At 40.5% G+C, this 18802-nt stretch overlaps 1 protein-coding gene across 4 annotated transcripts in view; it reads left to right on the top strand.

Annotated features, from left to right (window-relative positions):
- Positions 1–520: 520 nt before the first annotated feature.
- The window catches only part of TLN2 (talin 2), a 150624-nt gene continuing 132342 nt past the window's right edge, over positions 521–18802 (top strand). For 2 of the 4 annotated variants that reach the window (XM_033070218.2, XM_033070217.2), the window contains exons 1-2: positions 521–665; positions 4628–4741. The gene's annotated coding sequence lies outside the window, so the exon portion shown is untranslated. The remainder of the gene's footprint in view (positions 666–4627; positions 4742–18802) is intronic. The other 2 variants (XM_033070221.2, XM_033070219.2) reach the window with 1 other exon arrangement.

Below are 18802 nucleotides of genomic sequence, written 5' to 3'. Positions count from 1 at the left end.
CCGCCGCTCCGGTCCCGTCCCCGCCGCTCCGGTCCCGTCCCCGCCGCTCCGGTCCCGTCCCCGCCGCTCCGGTCCCGTCCCCGCCGCTCCGGTCCCGTCCCCGCCGCTCCGGTCCCGTCCCCGCCGCTCCGGTCCCGTCCCCGCCGCGCCTCCGCGGGGCCAGGACGCGGCTCCGGGGGCTCCGCGCGCTGCCGAGGGGCCGGGAGCGCGCCTTATGGCCCCGCAGTGGCCCTCGCTGATGGTCCCCTGCGGGGTCTTTCCCCTCCCCGTGGGGCTGCTCTGGCTGTCCTCCTCCTCCTCCCCCCAAGGAGCTCCCATGCCCTGGCCGCCGCGGTGCCGGGCGGGCAGAGCGAGAACGACGCTCCCGCAGTGCCTGGGTGAGGGCTGCGGCCGGGGGACGTGCCTCTCCCTCAGGCCAGGTAGAGGGGAGCTCGGAGCCCTCAGCTGAGGCGGGAGCCGCGGGTCCCTCGGAGCGGGTCGGGCGGAGGGCGGTGGAGCGGCCCGGACTGATGACGCGCTTCCTGCCCTCCCTGGCGGGGGTCTGCGTCTGGAGTCCGCAGCAGCGGCGGCGGCTGCAGGCGGCAAGAGGCGAGCGGGGGAAAGGAAGGAAGCAGGAGAGCGGCGGGGCTTGTATGCTCCGCAATGGCACAGTAACACCGTTCCCGGTAGGAGCCCGCGAGGACCCTCGTCGTGCCCCGCCGTTGTGTATTGCTCTGTGTATTGCACGGAGCGTGTGGTCTGTGCGGAGCCGCCGAGAGGGGGAAGACTCGGCGCGGGGTTGAGCGGCGGGAGCGCGGAGCCGCTCCGCTGCCGCGGGGCTCTCGGTGCGGCTGCCTCCGAGCGGCGGCGGTCGCCGGTGCCTGCTTCGCCCGTGTGGGCTCGCCTGCGGGCAGCACTGCCTGCCTAACAAGTTGCCGGTTCCAGGGAGGACAGCAGCAGCCCGGCCCAGTGCCGTGCGGGCTGAGCCCCGGCAAGGGGAGAGCGGCCTCGGCTCACCGATCGTTCTTCAGGAGCCGGGCCGGGATGAGAGGAAAACTGTGGTCTTTCGGGATTTCATTGGGTCGTATAGGGCTGGAATAGGAGGCAGGTGCTGGAACGGCCGGCCCCTCGCATCCTGCCCAGGGGAAAGCGGCGTGGCCGGGTCCGAGCTGGGTTTGCCCGGGGTGCGGAGCTGTTGGGCGTTCCTGGCGACCGTGATGTAGAAAAAACCTTTTCGCAATACGTGGTGAAGAGACGACCTCCCAAGGACGATCCTACCGCGTCTGCATGCGCGTGGATCTATATCTATGTGTGTGTCTGCTCGCATCCCTTCCCACGAGCCTGGCGGAACGGCTGGGTTGGAGCGGTCGCAGGGCGGTCCCGCAGGGCCCCGCCGGAGGGGAGGGAAGGACGCGGCCGGCCCTGCGCAGCGCGGACGGGGATGGGTGGGTGGGTGGGCGCTGCTCCGCAGCCTCGCTGCTCTCTGGGCCGGCCTGGGGCGTGCGAGGCTCCAGCGGCTCCGGGCTACCTGCCCCGGCGAGGCTTCATGTCCAGGGCTGAGCAAAGCCCGAAACCTTCCACAGTGCGAGGCGGCGTTGTGTGCTTGCGGCGGGGCTGTCCCGGGCCGGGCTCCTCCTGTGTGCCCTGTTAGCTCTGTTTGTCGCACGCCCTCCGAGCAGATCCTGTCTCTGCTGCGCTCTTGCCTTCGGGTGTCCGGAGAGCCCCGGCGCAGTGTCACTGCGGGAACACCTTGCTGGGTGTGAGAGCTGGGGCCTCAGCTGGCTGTGTGCTCACCTTCTCTACAGCTCTTTTGTTCTCCTGACCAGCCACTTCAGTTTTTCTAGGCTTTACATTTTGTGCATTAAAATGCTGCTATGACGTCTAGTTAGAAAGATTGTGGGAATGTTCACTGATTGAAAAAACCACTTGTCAGATTAAACAATTGTCTATTTATCTCCAAATATTTTTAAAGTTTATATTGTAGACCTGTATTTTGGGAGCAAAGTTTGAACCATATTAAATTTCAAGACAGTTCTGGGTTTGGAAGTATGTTACTTAGAGACATCGAGGGGTTCTGCATTCTCGAAAGAGCCCTGTGCTGTGGAGCAATGCCCCTATGATTTAGAAACAAAGAAGCAACACGTTTCTGAGATTACTCCTGCTTATGTAAGACACAACTTATTTGTCTGTTCGTGGCAGTGTGCTTTAAGTAGGAATGCAAGCTGCCAGTGTTAATTAAAAATACCGTACAAATTGTAGTATATGAAAAGTTTTCATATCTGTATGGTGTAATGGTCAGCCATACTTCTAACAGAACAGCTGTTACACAAGTTAACTAAGTTAAGTTGGCTGAACTGCCATTTCTGCTTTAATTTTCACAATGTGACATTTTCAAGGGAGATTAAAGGTTATCACACAGCTGAGGAGGGAGGGGAAGTGTCTCTTGCCTTTTGCAAGTGCATTTCATTTGAATTTCCTAATGCCTCATTTAACTCACTGATCACTGCAGAACTAAAGGGTTAAGTGGAATTCTTGCTTATCTGTTTGTGACAAAATTATTTAGCTTACATAAGATAAGAATACTTCTTGTTTCTGGTTACCAATCTAAGTGGGTTAGCTATGGCAAACTTGGATAATATTCAAGTTCTCAGCATAAAGCTAGATAAAGTCTACAGCCATTTTATATGGGATACCCATTCATTTTACCATTCAGATTACAGGAGTTTATCCTGAATAATTGTCCTGTGTGTTTTCAGAGTAACATCTGTTGCATGATATCATGTAATGGAATGTAGTATAGCCTAATTTAAGTTGATTTGAGACATTGCCATTGCACTGTAGTAGTGCCTGAGAGGGTGAGAGGTTTTGTGGTTTGTGTGATGGACAGATTGGTTATAAGTAGACAATATTTTGAAAGATGAACTTGCATTTGAACTGGAAAGGATTAAGTAATTTTACTCTGAGCTTGGTTTTAGTTTTACTTAGGCTTCTTTCATCATTTGCCAGCTAATACAATGACTGGATTCTACTTATTTTAGGAAATCCATCTACAGTTACAAATATAATTGTCGATACACAACACCACTACAGTAGAATCAAGTCTTATTTTGAAGTGGGATCTTGAAAGAACTGTCTAACTGTGTCATAGCTTGAACTGCACGATGACTTAGATGTTTTGCTGTGAAAACTTTCTTGTATTTGGTATTGTTTCTACAAAGATTTGACTCCACACAGCAAGGATTCTGTTCAGAGTTCTGAGGCATTAATATTTGTGTTATCACTCTATATACTTATATGATATGTATCTGTTAAACCTGTGCATATGCAGCCTAGATGGCTTGCAAAAATGACAGTATGTAATTAGTCACCGTATTCAGACAGTAGTTTAAACATCTCACCTCCATTCCTTTTGTGGCATTGTAGTGTCAGATAACTGTTGGGATATCAGTGTTGTGTGTTCATGAAATAGGAGCAATACCATTTGTTGAAGTGTCCCTCCAATCCATCGTTTTAGCATTATAGTACTGAAAACACCACTTGAGTTGATTGTCAGCTGCCAGTCCTATCTGACCTTTGGAGATTTTGGTAAGCTGACAGATGTGTAGGCATCTTGATACTGTTGCGGTTTTTTTTTTTTTTAATATGCAGTTTCTTGCTAAGCAGTGTTTTCCAGATGCTGCCTTTGCACCAGGCCCTAATTAGGAAAGAAGTGTGAATGTCTTTACAGACTACTGTGCCAGCTTTCAGAAATTTTCTCCTCCCCGCTTTTGAATCTTTAAAATTTTTGGCAAGTCCACTTATGCGTGTTTCTACAGACAACAGAATGCTGATGCAAATTGAGAACAGCAAGCAAAATGTTGAGTGTTGTTGCAAATGGGGAGAGGCTGGCTTAATAAATGTTATGTTTCATTTGTTTACTTTTGGGACGTGTTTCAGTTGGGACAAATGGAGGTGGAAATTGCAGTTTCAGGTAGTCCTGGAGGAGAATGCAGGCTTTTGCTTCCAGGGTTCTGCTTTTGACCACATATGGTTATAAAAATACACAGTAAATTGACCTGCAAAAATTTTGGGTCAAAGGAGATGCAAATGATAAAGCAGAGGGTTTTTTCACAGTAGTTTATTTTACAACTTCTAGAGACTATGTTAAGCAAAATAATCTAGGATTTTGCAACTCTGTGGATGAGATTATGATTATGGATATCATGCTGTGTCTTAAGATCTTTTATACTTTGTTGTTGTGATTAAACAGTCTATTCTTTTATACAAAGAATGCCTCGAAGGTAGGCTGAGCTCCTTAGATGTGTAAGTGCTGATCCACAGCATGTGGTGCAATCCTGGGTCTGATCAGTATTCAGAGAATTTTGCCTTTTGTCTCTGGGTTCAGGGAAGTTCCACCTTTGGAGTGTTGCTGGTATGCTTGAGAAGGTGGTAAGGAGCCCTGTGCTTGATTTGAACACCAGACTTTTAACTGTGTACAATGAATTTTGTAGCTTTCTATCCCTGCTAGTGCTGCTGAAAACCCATTTCACAGCAGAGACCCATTTCTGTGGGTGTGCTATGTGCACACATGCTTATATTGGAATTGAGTTTGAATTAGCCTGCATACTTGTACAAGTTGTGATAACATTTTGATATTTTCCACTTCCAGTTGCAAGCTGGAATTTCATCTTCAGACATCCACCTCCTCGATTCTTAAAGCTCCAGCACCTTTTTACTCAAGCATCTTCATAAAGCTAGAAAATGCACTGACTGACTTCACAAGGTGAGGGTGACTATATAGCAGTAAGTCTTTTCTTAAAATATCTTTATGGCATTACAGTGCTGACTTATTTGTAGTCCATTTACTTGGCAGCTACCAGTTGACTTCCTGCCAAGATGAGCCAGATTGGCACTTGAAACTGCTTTCCTTTCATTCTCAGTAGGTAGCTCATCTTTCTGTGCTTGGGCAGCTGGAAAAAAGTATGGCCTGAAGTGAATTGTAAATGAACCTTGTGTCTTTATGGCAGCTTTTGTAAGGTTGAGATTTCTTATTTTATGAAAGTGACATATAACCCAGGAACAAGCAGGAGACTCTCAGTTTTTTAAATCACAGCCAGTAACAATTGAGGTAATAAAGAATCAGTGGTACTACATGGGCTGATTACTTTGAGTTGCATAAAAATTTACATTTGCCAGCTGTGGTGATTAGTTGTTCTAACATATTGACGAGTTTAGTGTTTTGCTGAAGTATTTGGTGTAGTGATGTAACAACCTCTTAAACAATGGTGTGTCTTCAGCTTAAAAAGGTCTTCAGTTGTGTAATCCTTTTTTTATTGCATATTGATTATTTTCCTATAGTGATCTCTCTTTATCTTTCTTGAGAGTTGATATCTGTAATGTGGTAAGAAACCTTTGGTCTCAGCAACCTGTCCTGCCTATCCTGTGGTTTGGTTTCAGTTGTGTTCTGTTGGGAAAGTGCTGATTTTTCTGGAATGTGAGATTTAAACTTTGTGCATGGTTGACATAAATATAAGCATAAAACAGTTCCAAAAATTGCTGGCTTGAATTTGTACCGCTGGAAATGTTAATTAAGCTTAAAGTAATTTACAGCGAGTACCTTTTACCCTTGTTCAATTTACACGTGCCAAGTGCTGTGTAGCAGGAAATAGCAAAGTGGGACTTGCAGACAGAACAGCAACAGGAAAGACATTATCAATGTCTGACAGAAGTGATGGTGCCTGTTTAAGAAAAGACTGATGATGGTAGGAGGGATGGTGTCAGGAATGTGATGGTGGTGTAGGACTGATGGGCGTAATCCTTAGACACAATAAATGTATTTAGAATTTAGATACCATGACAGAATCAAAATTTAGCAATGGGCCTTTAAATGAATATATGAATTAATGAAATCAAGAAGCCCAACTTAAATATTTCAGTTCACTGTAGATTGCAATTTTTGTAGTTCTTGTAATTCTTTATCATTTGTGACTGAAAGATTCTCTTAGATGATTTTTTTGTTGTGGTATAAGGAAACATCTGTTGATAAGGGCATGTCTGAACTCCCTGGGGGGAAAGATTGAGCTGGAGTCATTGCTGCGCGGTCAGCATGCAGGGTCAAGCAAAGGAGCCAGTGGTGTCTCCTGGGTCAAGGTATCACTAAAGGTATAGGGGGGAAGAGATAAATGTCCAGCTTCTCTTGAAAAAAGCAAAGGCTGTGGGAAATGAGATCACTCTGCTGTGATGTTTAAAGTACTCTTTGGAAATGTTACATGCAGCAGCTGAGGATGTACAGACCCCATGTGAGAATTCAGGATGTTGTAGTATGTACCTACTCTGAAGAATATTTGGGCTTTTTTAATTAAAAAAAAAAAAGTGACTGTGCAGTTGTAAGGTCCAGATAAGCCTGGTTGTTTGCTGGGATGTCTGTTCAGCTGCACTGTGATACTAATGAGACTTAAAAACAGCTGATTAGTGTAGCTGTGTACACAGAAGACTAAAACCTGTGAAAAAAGGGTAGCTAACTTTGCCTCTTGAGCTTGGGCAGACCAGACTACGGATTAAGTAGAAAACAAATCCAGACATTGCAGAGGGGTTGAAGGGGGTGTAATGAGTTTTGTCTGAGGCCTTTGTATGTAGTGGACCTGCATATGTGAGGGGTCAGTTCAAATGGATCAGAGGTGGTGTATGAGTGAGTGAAAACTTGTTCTCTCTGTCCTAGGCAGAGAATGTATTTTTAGAATTTTCATGTCAGAGCTTCAGCTGCCTCTGTAATACCATTCCCAAGGGAATGGCAAGGCTTTGGTGACGAAGAGATGAGGCAGAAAACAGCTTAATTGGGGTACAGGTGTGTGGTTAAGATGAGCTACCTATATAGCAGTTATGCGGTTGGAGGTTATTCAACACAGATAAAGGAAGCCTGCAGACTGTAAAAAGGGTAGATGTGGCCTGAGGAACCAAGCAGATCGGTATGGGAGCAACTGTAAGGCCAGGCTATCAAAGTGGCTCAGAATGAGTGTGAATATCTGGGTAGGAACAATGTGTTCCTGCCTCAATGCTATTATCATTCCTTTTCAGAGATAAATTGCAGTCTGATGTGTTACAGATGCCATCTGTGTATGAGGGTAAAAATCCTGTGGTACTCTGTTGAAAACTAAAAACAAAGCACTGTTGTCTTTGTGGGTCTTGGTACAATCAGCCACTGCCTTGACTTCTCTGGGATAATATTGCCAGCCTACCAGGTCCTTTGAGGCAATGGTTTTGAAAGATTCTTTTCATCTCACACCTTATCACTAAAAGATTTGTGAGCACACACCAAACAACATGTATTATTTTTAAATTTGCACACATATTACTCTACTATTATTATACACATTACAGAACATACACAAAAAATAGAAATCAATAAAGGAGAAGACAAATTGTTAGAAAATTTGTTTTATTTTTTACAAAATCCTTTTTTACTTTCATTAAGGAATAAATTACTAAGAGCTATGTGATTGAACATGCCTCTATAATTTTTTTAAAATTTTGGTTCATCACTTGTATATTGACATTTTTAAGGGCTGGTTCTAGGTTCAGTTTATTTCAATACTTGATTTAAATGACTTTCCTAGACAAATAAGATGCCTCACAAAGACTGAGCCAAGTGGAAGAAGTGCATTGTTGGTTGTGCTTACTACATAATGATACCAATTTTCTACTCCCATACACTAACTATGCAGAGATTCTTCTTGGTATTCGTCTATTAAATTTCCATCTTCCCTGATGTCAATTAGTTATTTTTGCAGACTAGTAGGAAGATGTTGCATTCTTCTCTTTTCCTGAAGCACTTCTTTTGGAAGATTTTTAAACAGTGTTGGGGTTTCTAAAAATATTTTAAAGTTTAGGAGATTATGTACAGCTTTTGGAGGTTTTTATAGGAGATTTGTTCAGTGGAAACATTTCCAAAAATCTATTTTCAAAACAGTTTCTGTAAAGTGAGTTCCTTCTGGAAAGCAGTTGCCCTCTTGCTCCCTGTTAAAACGTCAGCTTCACCTTGAAGGAACGCCTTAGGTGTGTAGTTATTTGAAAATATCTGATAGGTAGGATAATACTGACAGCCCCTTGTCATCGCAGAAGAGATCAGCCAGTTTTGAACAGTTGCCTTTGTAGGAAAAAACATGGCATGTTATTAAGTTTGAGAACTCTTCTAAGCCCTTTGCTACAAGATAACTAGCAAAACTTACTGTGGGAATGTTAATTTCATGGTCAACCCCCATCTTGTTACAAGGTATTCTATTGCTTGAAGATTTTTTTTTCTTTTTTTTTAAATCAATGATATCCTGTAGCCCTTGGTGCACTTCTACCTCTAGAGTTGCTGTGTTAGTTTATCTATTAATGATTTGGTGAAAGAATTTCATGTGTGGTTATGGAGTCCCTGGTTTAATTGGAATAAAAAATAGGAGGATTCTGGTGTAAAGGTCACAGATAAAATCACATAAGTGTACACTTGCATAGTTTTATCATAAAATATTTTTTCTATTAAAGAAATAATTTACTGTTGAGTCTACTCTCATACATCATTCCTGGAGCGACTTGCAAAAGAGAAATTTCCATGCGTTTCACTGTTGAAGCAATCCAGCATATACCCTAAGATGAGGCATGTCAGGAACTCCTACACTGCATAATTTGTTCTAATATTTGTTTCCTCAATGCTTGTTTCCTCAAATCTTCAGCTGTTTTCTGTGAGTCTTCCAGCAGTATTTGCTGACAAAGAAATGCAATATTGTCTTCCATGTATTATTTCAGCCATTTCATCACATGACTTGAAGAAATTGTAAAGATTTGTCCTCATCTCACTGCGTACTTAATTTTTAAATATCTTGCTAATCATGATGGCTTCATATTATCATCATCTGATATCTCAAGGAAAATGTATAGTTAGAGTGAGTTTTATTGTTAATGATGGTAGATGTAAATCCATATTTCAAATCATTAGCATAATAATTCAATTTTTTGGCTATTTTTTTGTCAGATCTGATTAGATTGTTGATTTTACCTCAGTGTGTGTGACAAGTAGCTTTTACTGAGAATAGGAAATCAGTTGTTGCATATGGATTTTAAAACAAAAAGGTCTGTCTTGGCATGTGTGTATCTGACATAATAACACTTCAGAGTCTTCAGGATCAGAGGTGACTTTAGCAAGATTTGCAGCTGTAGAGAGCCCTAAAGGCCCTAAACCATTTGTGTATTTCCCTGGTTAGAATTCCTTGGCTTCATTTGTCTCATGTTACCATACTTGAATACGGGGTATTTAATTACGTGGTCCACCTGTGTTGTGGCAGCATGCAAATTTCTATGACCATGCCTTTGTGAATTGTGGTCTTAGGCTGTGCCAGTTAAACTTTTAGAAATAAGCATTCCTGGATAATGGAAGTTTTATTTTGGTGAGTTTTGTTGGTTTTGATCTTTTTTGCATCTGGGGCTTGTAAGAAGGGACAGCAATTCTTCTAGTTTGCTTGTAGCAGCCAATATAGTGTAGTTCTCATCCTGCCTGAGGCTACAGCAGATAAGTTCCAGGTACCTGCAAAACATCTGCTATCAAGCACCAGTACTGTCTTGGTGCCCACCCAAAAAGTGTATCTTCTCACATACAGCTTGTCTTTCTGTAGCTGCCAGGGAGTGAAATACATTTTTAGCCCCTGAAAAAGATGGAAAATAAATATGGGATTGCAGATAATTGTGTTTTGGGTAAAAAGAGAAGATAAAGTAGGGAGTTGCTTTATGAAAGTTGTTACAAGACACTTAAAACCAAAGGAAGAAATGTGGAATGAAGACAGCAAATGGTAAAATAGAAAGAAAAGAGAAAAGCATTTTAATTTTTTAAATTTTTAATATTTATATTTAATTTTTTCTGCAAACTTTAGTTACAGCTTTGTAAAGACTGCAGATTTCAAGTAGTGTGTAATGACTAATTGTTTGGTTGTTTTTTGGTTTTTTTTTTCTGGACTATATACTCATGCCAAATTTCTTGCTTCATGTTTACCTCTCATTATTTTAACTAGAACTATATAACTGCTTGTCAAATACTCTTTGTGTTATTATGACCAGATACAGAAAGCAACCATGTCATCACAGAAACAGACCTTCTAGAACAACTGTATTTCGTATCAACATGTGTTCTGATGTCTTCAGTAGTTTTGCTATTTCCTTCTGAATTTGAGTTGTTCTGTAAGAGCTCTCTAATTTAGCTTTCTTTTATTCAGAACATTTTTCTATACATGTATTCTGTGAGATGTAACTCTCCCATGACATGTGGGAGACTTGTACAAGTGAAATTTGTCCTCCTGGGCCTCTAATGTTTAGTAGAAGTTCTGTTTTTTTCCTGGTGAGTCTACAGGTGCTTGAAAGAAATACTTGTGCTTGTTAGGAGTGTTCATTTTAATTTAAGTAAGTCATACTTTAGATATCTGCAAGTAGCTTAGTATTAGAAAAGCTTTCTTCTGGCAACATTCATGGGATAGTCAACTAAGCAATTTGAAAACTATTCTCTGTAAGTAATGAGCTAATTAAAGCCTAGTGCTTGTATAATCAGGCTTGCCTGAGGAGTATGACTGTCTTGTCAGTAGCTATTGGAATGCTGCCTTTTGACAGTGTTGGAGACACTTATGTTTTGGTTGGTGTGAGTGGCTGTTGGGTAGTGAAACATGGGGTGAATGGGGTTGGGGCAAGTGGGGCAGACCAGTCTGGGCTTTTCTCTTGGAGTTCTTGTTGTTAGGGAGGACTGGCATGAAACCAGCTCTTTCTCCACAATGCATCTGATGCAGAATATGGTTAAACTGAGCTGTTTGCATGAAAAACATTGTAAGGCTTGGTGAAGAATGTAAAGGCTTGGATCGGGATCATTGTTAGGCATACTCTCGTTCCATAGTGGATGTCTTGGGAACAATGAAATGAAACTTAAATGAGATGCAGATTTGGTGCAAGTATTGGAGTCTAGAAGTGCAAGGGATTGTTAACAAGGAACCTATGTTCAGCAAAAAAGCTCTAGTGTTTTGTGGAAGGCAGAAATCCTGACTAATAGTTAACTAAAGAGGGGGTTTAGAGTAGACCTTGTGCAGTTCCAGCATCCTTTTGTTGCCTGCTTTGTCAAATAATGCTTCTCTATCATGCAAAGCTTTAAATGACCTGTTCAACACACAGTGGTTGATATCTCACTGAAGGGGAATGACATAGACTGAGTGTGCTTAAGGTTTTGTAACATAGGTGTTATACTGTAAATAATTATACTGCAGTGCTGCATCTTCCAAGCAGAATGAATAAGGATCTAAAACCCTCAAAGCAAGTATTTGTTTTACAATATTTTGATTCTTTGAGCTGGAAGAAATAACTTGGTATGTTTAACTGTTCTGAGATTCTATGGCAAAGTCTGCAGGGTGCTGCAATTAAATTTGTTTGTTTATACTGGTGGTTCTGAATGTCTGTTCTTGGCTTGTTGGTGGCAAGTCTTGTAACAGTAGTTTCCTGCAACTGAAGAAAGCAGCAGTGTCCAGTATTCAAAGAAAAAAAAACATAGGCAAAAGACAGTGCTTAGCAGGTAGTGCTTAGGAGAAAAGATACTTCTCAATAACTCAGCTTTGAAATCCTTGAATTAAAAAAAAATCTTGTTTTCTCACACATACTGTCCTTTTCCCATGCATGCTCTGTTGTCCTGCTTTAGCGTCTGCTGTTTAATGATTCCATATACATGGGAACTTGGGTTTAGTCTGACATAAAGCAATGTGTGGGCAGGAAGAGGTTTGCCCACTTCTAGAACTCTGAGATATGTGTTAATGTTGAATAACTTCTCACATTGAACCAACTGATTGCATTTTCTGAGCTATTGTTTCAAATTCTTGTCCTTCTGAGATACCTATGTGACTGCTTTGTTTTTTAAGGTGCTCTTAACAGACATATGAGCTGGAAATGCAAAATTGAGCCAGTAATAGTTTAGGTTTCCATGGTGACCGTGGGATCTTGAAAACTAAGGAAATTATATTTAACTTCCCAGGGCTCTTGGTTACTCCTAGGCTTTATGAGTTTAGGCGTAGAGTGGCAAAAAGTGTTTCTTCAGGCAGTGTAGAGAACTATATATAATATAGAACATAAACCCCAGGTTTGCATTTACAAGAGAGACACTGTGGTAGTGTTCAAGTGAAAAAATAATAGGAAACTTTTGAGGAGGTCTACAGAGATGAATTACACTTTACAAATTACTTCAAAACAGTCTTATAAATAGTACTCTGGGCTGCCTTCATAAAGTGTCAAAAGAATAAACTTGCTGTATGGCATGCTACTACACTTGAAGACAATATAAGTTATTAATGAGATAGTGAAATTTTGCTTTCTATTGCATATATTTGATATCTTCTGATCTACTGAACCCAGATTTTTAGTTAGTTATACACAAAGGCATGAGTCAGTCATTGAAGCTGTATTGAAATCTGAGGATGAGGAGGAGCAGCTCTGAGGAAATGCGTCTGTAAAATAAGCACATGTATGATGTGTCACATTTGTCCAAATGAGTACAGATACAACCTGTGGCTTTGGCAGTTGATTTCTTACTATAATTCAGCCATCACATCAAAATAAATTTTCTTATTTAGTGGTGATGGTCAAAAAGAATAAATACACATTTATTTTGAAAAGTGGAAATATAACTTCAAGATGGTTTGTGTGACTTTACAAGGATGAATAGACCCAGGAGTATATGGTGTTGATTTTGAGTGCTTTAGCATAGTTATTGTGAGTTGGAGACAAGGACCAGTCTTTATGTTTCAGTGACAAAGTGTCTAGACATTGAATTGAAATCTGAACTATTTCTGTAGCATTCTCCTCCGTAGAATGGAGTAACATACCCAGTACAATAAATGACTGGCATTCATTTTTTGTTTCTGCCTTTGCTTTTGGAGAAAAATGGGTTTGATAGCTGAAGGCCAAGTTCTCCTGTCATCTGATACTTTCCCACAGCATGGAGCCCCTCTAAGGACTCTGTGCCTGTTGGCTGTCAGAGCTGGGTGGCTGTGTGGGCTGTGGGTATGCATGTCACAGCAGAAGGCCTCAACTTCAGCACCAAACAGTGCAATTTACAGAGAACCTGGGGTAATGTTTTTTGCCTTGCACTGCATATGCAGGCATGGCTGAACAATCAGGATTTTACCCATTTCAGAAGCATTACAGGTGTGTAATTGCTTTGTCAAAGATAGAGGCAGAAACCTTGATGGGAAAGGGGAAAGTGACTTCGTGTGTCACAGCAAATTGAGTTCTTGAAATGTCAAGTTTGGATTTGAAGATTTAATTTGAAATACTGACTTTGAAGGTATATTCTGACCTACAGCTGGAGTTTGAAGCTTTATTAAACTTGCGTCCCTTTACCCTTTCTTCCTCATGCCATTCTCCAATAATGTTTCATATACTCACTGAGCATGATGGAAATAACAGATCTGAGTTGCTGTGTTCTGGTGATACTTAAGAAACTGAAGAAATGGATGTTGCACAGCAGTATTAGTAGTGTGACAAGTCTTTTCTTAATTTGCAAAAGTATATATTTTTTCAGAGAAAAATATATTAATGTATTCCAATTATTGCATTATTAACAATAAAAGCCAAAAAACTGGCAGCAATTCAGGAGAATTTAACAATGCTCCAGTTCCCCAGGAATATAGTTTTTCTTTTGTACTCAGTGTTATAACTGATGCCAACTTGCAGTGACATGTAACTTAAGTTTATTCCAGCTTCCTAAGCATTAATGACATTTCAGCTTGAAGAACTTGTAAAAAGTTTTTTAGATTTTGGCTTGCTCTCTACTTAAAGTACCTTGTTTAGAATTTGGTAAGTTGTAAGTTTAGTTATAATTAAAATTAAGATGAACTGTTAAGTGCATGATTTTAAGTTGTTTGTTTCTAATGGCAAGATAGAGAAAGGGGAAAGGTCATGCTGAGCAGATTGCATCCACCTGGAATGTGAGCAGCCTGTTTTGGTGTGCTGTAAATGTTATGCATTCTTGAAGTTAAGATGGATCTAATCTCAGTTATGTTCTGTTACTCTTTATCCCAAAACTCAAAACTAAGATACTTCAAACTTGGTTATTTGATTTGGTTCTTGAATTTGTGCTGCCTCACTCCCCTCCCATACTCCAGCTTTTTGGGCAATTTTTCCCCCCAGACTGTTGCTGTGGGAAGCATTACTGAAATACTTTCCAGCTACATATTGGTGTACAGCTTGTGACAATAAAGGGGTCATTCTTTGGAAGGTGAGTGAGCATCTAACTCACTAAATTGCATAGCAAACCCTCATTGTTCTACACATTGCTTGAGTTAGTATCCCATTTTTCTATTTTCTAAAGAGATAATCCTATTTTATTAAAATTAAGACTTCGGAAAAAATGTGTCCCTCTAGCAAGGTTTGGGTTTCAACACTTGGGATGAATACCATAAAAATAATTTCCTGTGTCCAGCTACCACTTGCCCTCTGTAAGAAGCAGTTCTTTGTTTGAAGGTTGTCAGGTTACAGGACCAACACTTGCTGCTTCTTGGTTCCTCCTCAGCTGCTCTTAATAGGGAACATCTTTTCCAGTTGTCTGCTGCTAACACTTAAGAGAGCCCTTGTTTTTAAATGTGGGATATGTTTGGCAACAAATATCTAATTTTTTACCTAATATCAAGAAATGTTCATTACCAAGTAACAAACTTTGCTTTATTCCAGCATCACAAAGTGCATCATCCATATAGAGCAATTGTCATTAATGCTGTTTTCTTCTCAGATTGTCTGTTCTGTGTGAAAATGGGATCTTATTCACACACTGATGTTTATTGAATCTTGCATAAATACTGCTGTCACGGCACATTAAGGGGTGGGATTAGACATGCAGCAGTTGTTTGCAAACCAGTGAGGAATCTGCCCTTGCTGGAAGTGTGACATGCAGTGTGTGGTGGTGCACACAGAAATACTGTGAAGCTGGAGATGCTGATGTTGGGCGACTTGTCATCTTTTTGTTAAATACAGTATTTGAAAGACTTGGGGCATGTTAACTCGACACAAGAGGATGTTAATTCAACTAGTGCCAAACTTCCTGGCCCCTAATTTGGGTTCTTTTTTGAGCTATGTTCATGTGTATTTTGCTCTGGAAACCCTTTTGTTTCATTTCAAGGGAAGTTATATTGATATGCTGTTCGTTTATGACAGCCTTTCATCAGGAGTGAAACTTCTGGTGCCAACTTTCAAGAACAGAATTCTCATCAGTTTTCTGTTTTAAGTACTCTGGTAAACATGGTTCCAAAGACTGTTTCCTGCTTCAGGTGATCAAAGAGAATGCAGAGCTCTCCAGTGATTATTGTGGTTGTGATGAGTTCCAACAGTGCAACAAACTCTTTTACAGTCTCTTGTGTGCAAACGAGCTTCCTGGTGGAATTAACTACACTGCTGACCACCCTTCAGTTTTTCCTGATATCAGTAGCTTAAGTGGGCTGTAGTGCAATATCTATCTTCTTGATGAAGAAGGGGCAGTGTATTAACAGAAGGCTTAGTTGACTTCCAGTGTTTTTCTCCTCAACCTCCAAAATGTAAAAGCATTCTTATGTTCATTATTTTAAATTTAAATGAGAGAGTGGTAGGAGAGATTCTACCTTACACTGGGACAGGAGTTTTGATACTTTCATTGTGTGAAAGCAAATAATGATATATATCAATTTGCACACTTTTTTTGGGTTGAGCTGGAAACTGGAAATTCCTTTTGAAAGAAATTCTTTCTGAGGAGTGAAGTCTTCTTGATGGAGCAGACTTGCTGCCAAACCAAATTGTCAAATGAGACCAATCAATGCAAAATGTAGTCTTTCAGCTGAAAATCTGTGGGAAAGCTAGTATTAGTTTTTCTCATTTACTCCTTATTTTAGTGCCAGGTACGTCCAAGTTCACTGCATTTGGCATTAAAATAAATGTTCTATACAGAACACTAAATGTTAACTTTTATTGATTTGTGTTGTAAAAATGTTTAGTGTGTCTTGCTGGCAGGTGAAGCCTAAAAATGTTATGTTTGGAATACTTCTACCTTTCATTTTTTTCCTTTCCCTGCAGAAAAAGTTGCTTTAAGAGCCGCCTGTGAAATTGGAAATTAGCTTACTTGCCTTCAGTTATAAATAGCAGTAAAAAGGAAGGGGATTCCCCTGCTGTCAAACCCCATTCATGGCTTTCTGTTTTGGTTAAAGCCATGTTTTAGAATGAGTGCACTGTTCCAGTCCTCAGCATGCTGCAGCAAATGTATTTGCATTTTAAAAACTACATACTTGAGGTCATAAACAGGTAACATTGCTCTGGTACAAGTCCTTTTTTTTTTTTTTTTAAGTTAGTGGAGTTAGAGATGTCACAATAAGTACTGAAACAGTGGTCATGTGCTGATTTGTGTGCCTCATGTGTTCCTTTAATCTGTGTTGAATTATGAGAAGCTGTTAATGGTGAAACACTACTGTGCCTGAAATTTGAAGAAAAGAAATCTTCTGTATATGACAACTTGAAAGGGCAGCCCTTTTTCTTTGTTCATATTGCTTTCTCTTAGGGGGCTATGGTTCATGTACTGTTGAAGCAAAGCACTTGAAATAAATGGCAAAATACCTTAGTCATGTTCTGATGTATGTTCTTTAAGACTACATTTAAACATAATTTTGAAAATCTGTTATATAAAATGTTAGTAGAAATATACCCTAATTTAATACTAGAAGTGCTAACTGTTCCCAACCATTTAATTATGTATATTGTGTATCTTACTAGCCATTCAGTTTTCTTATTAAAATTCATCTTTGGCCAAATGTAGGTTGTTACTGGTGTCCAGTTTACACCTCACATTCAAATCATGCTGTTTGTATCTTCAACTCTGCTATTCAGTAAGTGTGAATGTGTTGGGAGGAAACAATTGGATATTTAAAATATGATTGTATGATACTTCATCATGCAAGTAGAGTCACTGGACAATAGGATTCTTCATCAAAGGTCTCTGGTGGACTGTATGAAGAACCAGTAACCTGTAATGCAGTGTAAAAAGCTCTTTATCTGTGAGGTGCATGGCAGGGCATAATTAGTGATATTCCATTATTTTGTATATCACTATAACCTGGTTTTGAAGGGAGAATGAAGGCAGTCTTGGCCTCTGGCTTCAAGTCCTAGTTAAATTGATTTGACATAAGTAGTAGTTTCATGTCATTTCCCAAGACAAGACAACAAAACTGTGGGTGAAGGTAGAATTAGTTTAAAAAGTATCATCTGTCATAGGCTCATGTCAGTCCTTTTCCATCCTTTTGCTCGTGTCAGGCAAACTAAAACCAGATTTCTCTAGTTCAGCTTCTCTGTGATTGGCACAAGTAGGTTATGACTGGTGATTGTACTTTGAATTGTTGAGATTAAGAAATAGCTACGGTTGTGGGCTTTTCAGTGCTCCAGTGCTCTTCAATACATGAAGGAGGTTGCTCAACTTCATCTGCTTCTCTTTTGTGAAGCTATTCCGTTGCAGTCAAAGCCATTGTTTACATGTACCATGCATAAATTGAGTATTTTGTCCTGTATGAAATTAAAGCAGATTGTGGAATGTGTGGCTGTTAGTAAGGTATAATTTATCTGGACAGAACATTAACTATCTCCTGACACAATGATAATTTTGGGGTAATTTAGATCATCAGATTTAAAAGTATTAAACACCATCAGCTATTTCTTTTTTTTTTTTTTAAGGAAACAACAAAAGACCAGAATATTTGTATAAGTATCAGTCTGGGAGGATGTATGAAATGTAATTAACTAGCTGAACTTCATGGAAATGAAATCAGTTTTGTATGCTCCATCTCAGATGGCTCTAATGATTTGAGTGACCAGTTTATCGATATTCAGTATCTTGGCAATGTATTCCTTCTATGACTTTGTTTGAAAACTGGGTCTGAGCAGTAGTTTTCATTTGATATTGCAAGGACTTGGACATGCACAATCTGAAGCATCTTTTAATTCAACCCAGATGTCACAGAAAAGAGTCTGAATTCTGCACTGTTTACAGTATGCTGCTAGTATTTAAGTGCAGATTGACTACAAGTCCTTACTTATCCCTGATCTGCAGTGGGTGGATCAAAACAGGAGAAGGCATCTCAGAGTATTCATTGTGGAATTTTGTAGCATAATACTGCATACTGTGTCTTATAAATACAGGGATCATAGTTTCCCATTTTGGGAACAGCTAGTGTTGTAAAAATTTCCCAAGAGTGCAGCAAGTTCATCCAGCGCTGCAACAGTGGCTGTGTTGTGTTCTCCCCAGTTCCCATCCAGTGGATTACTGAAGTCTTACAGTTGCAATGCTGAGACCTCAGAATTTAACCTGGCATTTGATGTTTGAGGTACTATTTCACTAATATCTCTGATAGGTCAGCAATACTTAAATAAAGTGAGATTGCTGGTGGCAGCAGGTATAGGATCATTATTAGAAGGATTTTGTGTAAAATATATACTAACAATAGATTACAGTGTAGGTTTGTTTTGAATCCCCAGATATTTCTGGCATGGCTTCAGTTTTCTTGAATAAGTTTAGCATTGCCCTTGTCTATAAACTCTTGAGATGAAATTACTTAATATAGATTGTACATGTGTATGAAGTACTACTTTCTACTGAGCCTTAAAACTGAAGGAAAGCTGTTGATATACTTTTTTTCCTTTAAATCAAAGGGAAAACTAATATTTATATTAAGTTTTGTACATTACCTTTAGTAGGTGTAGAATAGTGAATAGGAGGGTGGGTGCTCAGGCTGGGGGTATCTGATGCCTTTTGAAACATCTGGCTTTACTGCCTAGAAGAGCAGCAGTG

The sequence above is a fragment of the Catharus ustulatus genome, chromosome 12 (assembly GCF_009819885.2).
Source record: "Catharus ustulatus isolate bCatUst1 chromosome 12, bCatUst1.pri.v2, whole genome shotgun sequence".
Lineage (NCBI taxonomy): Eukaryota > Metazoa > Chordata > Aves > Passeriformes > Turdidae > Catharus > Catharus ustulatus.
The sequence above is the reverse complement of the archived record's forward strand: the minus strand, read 5'-3'. Positions and strand labels throughout refer to the sequence as shown.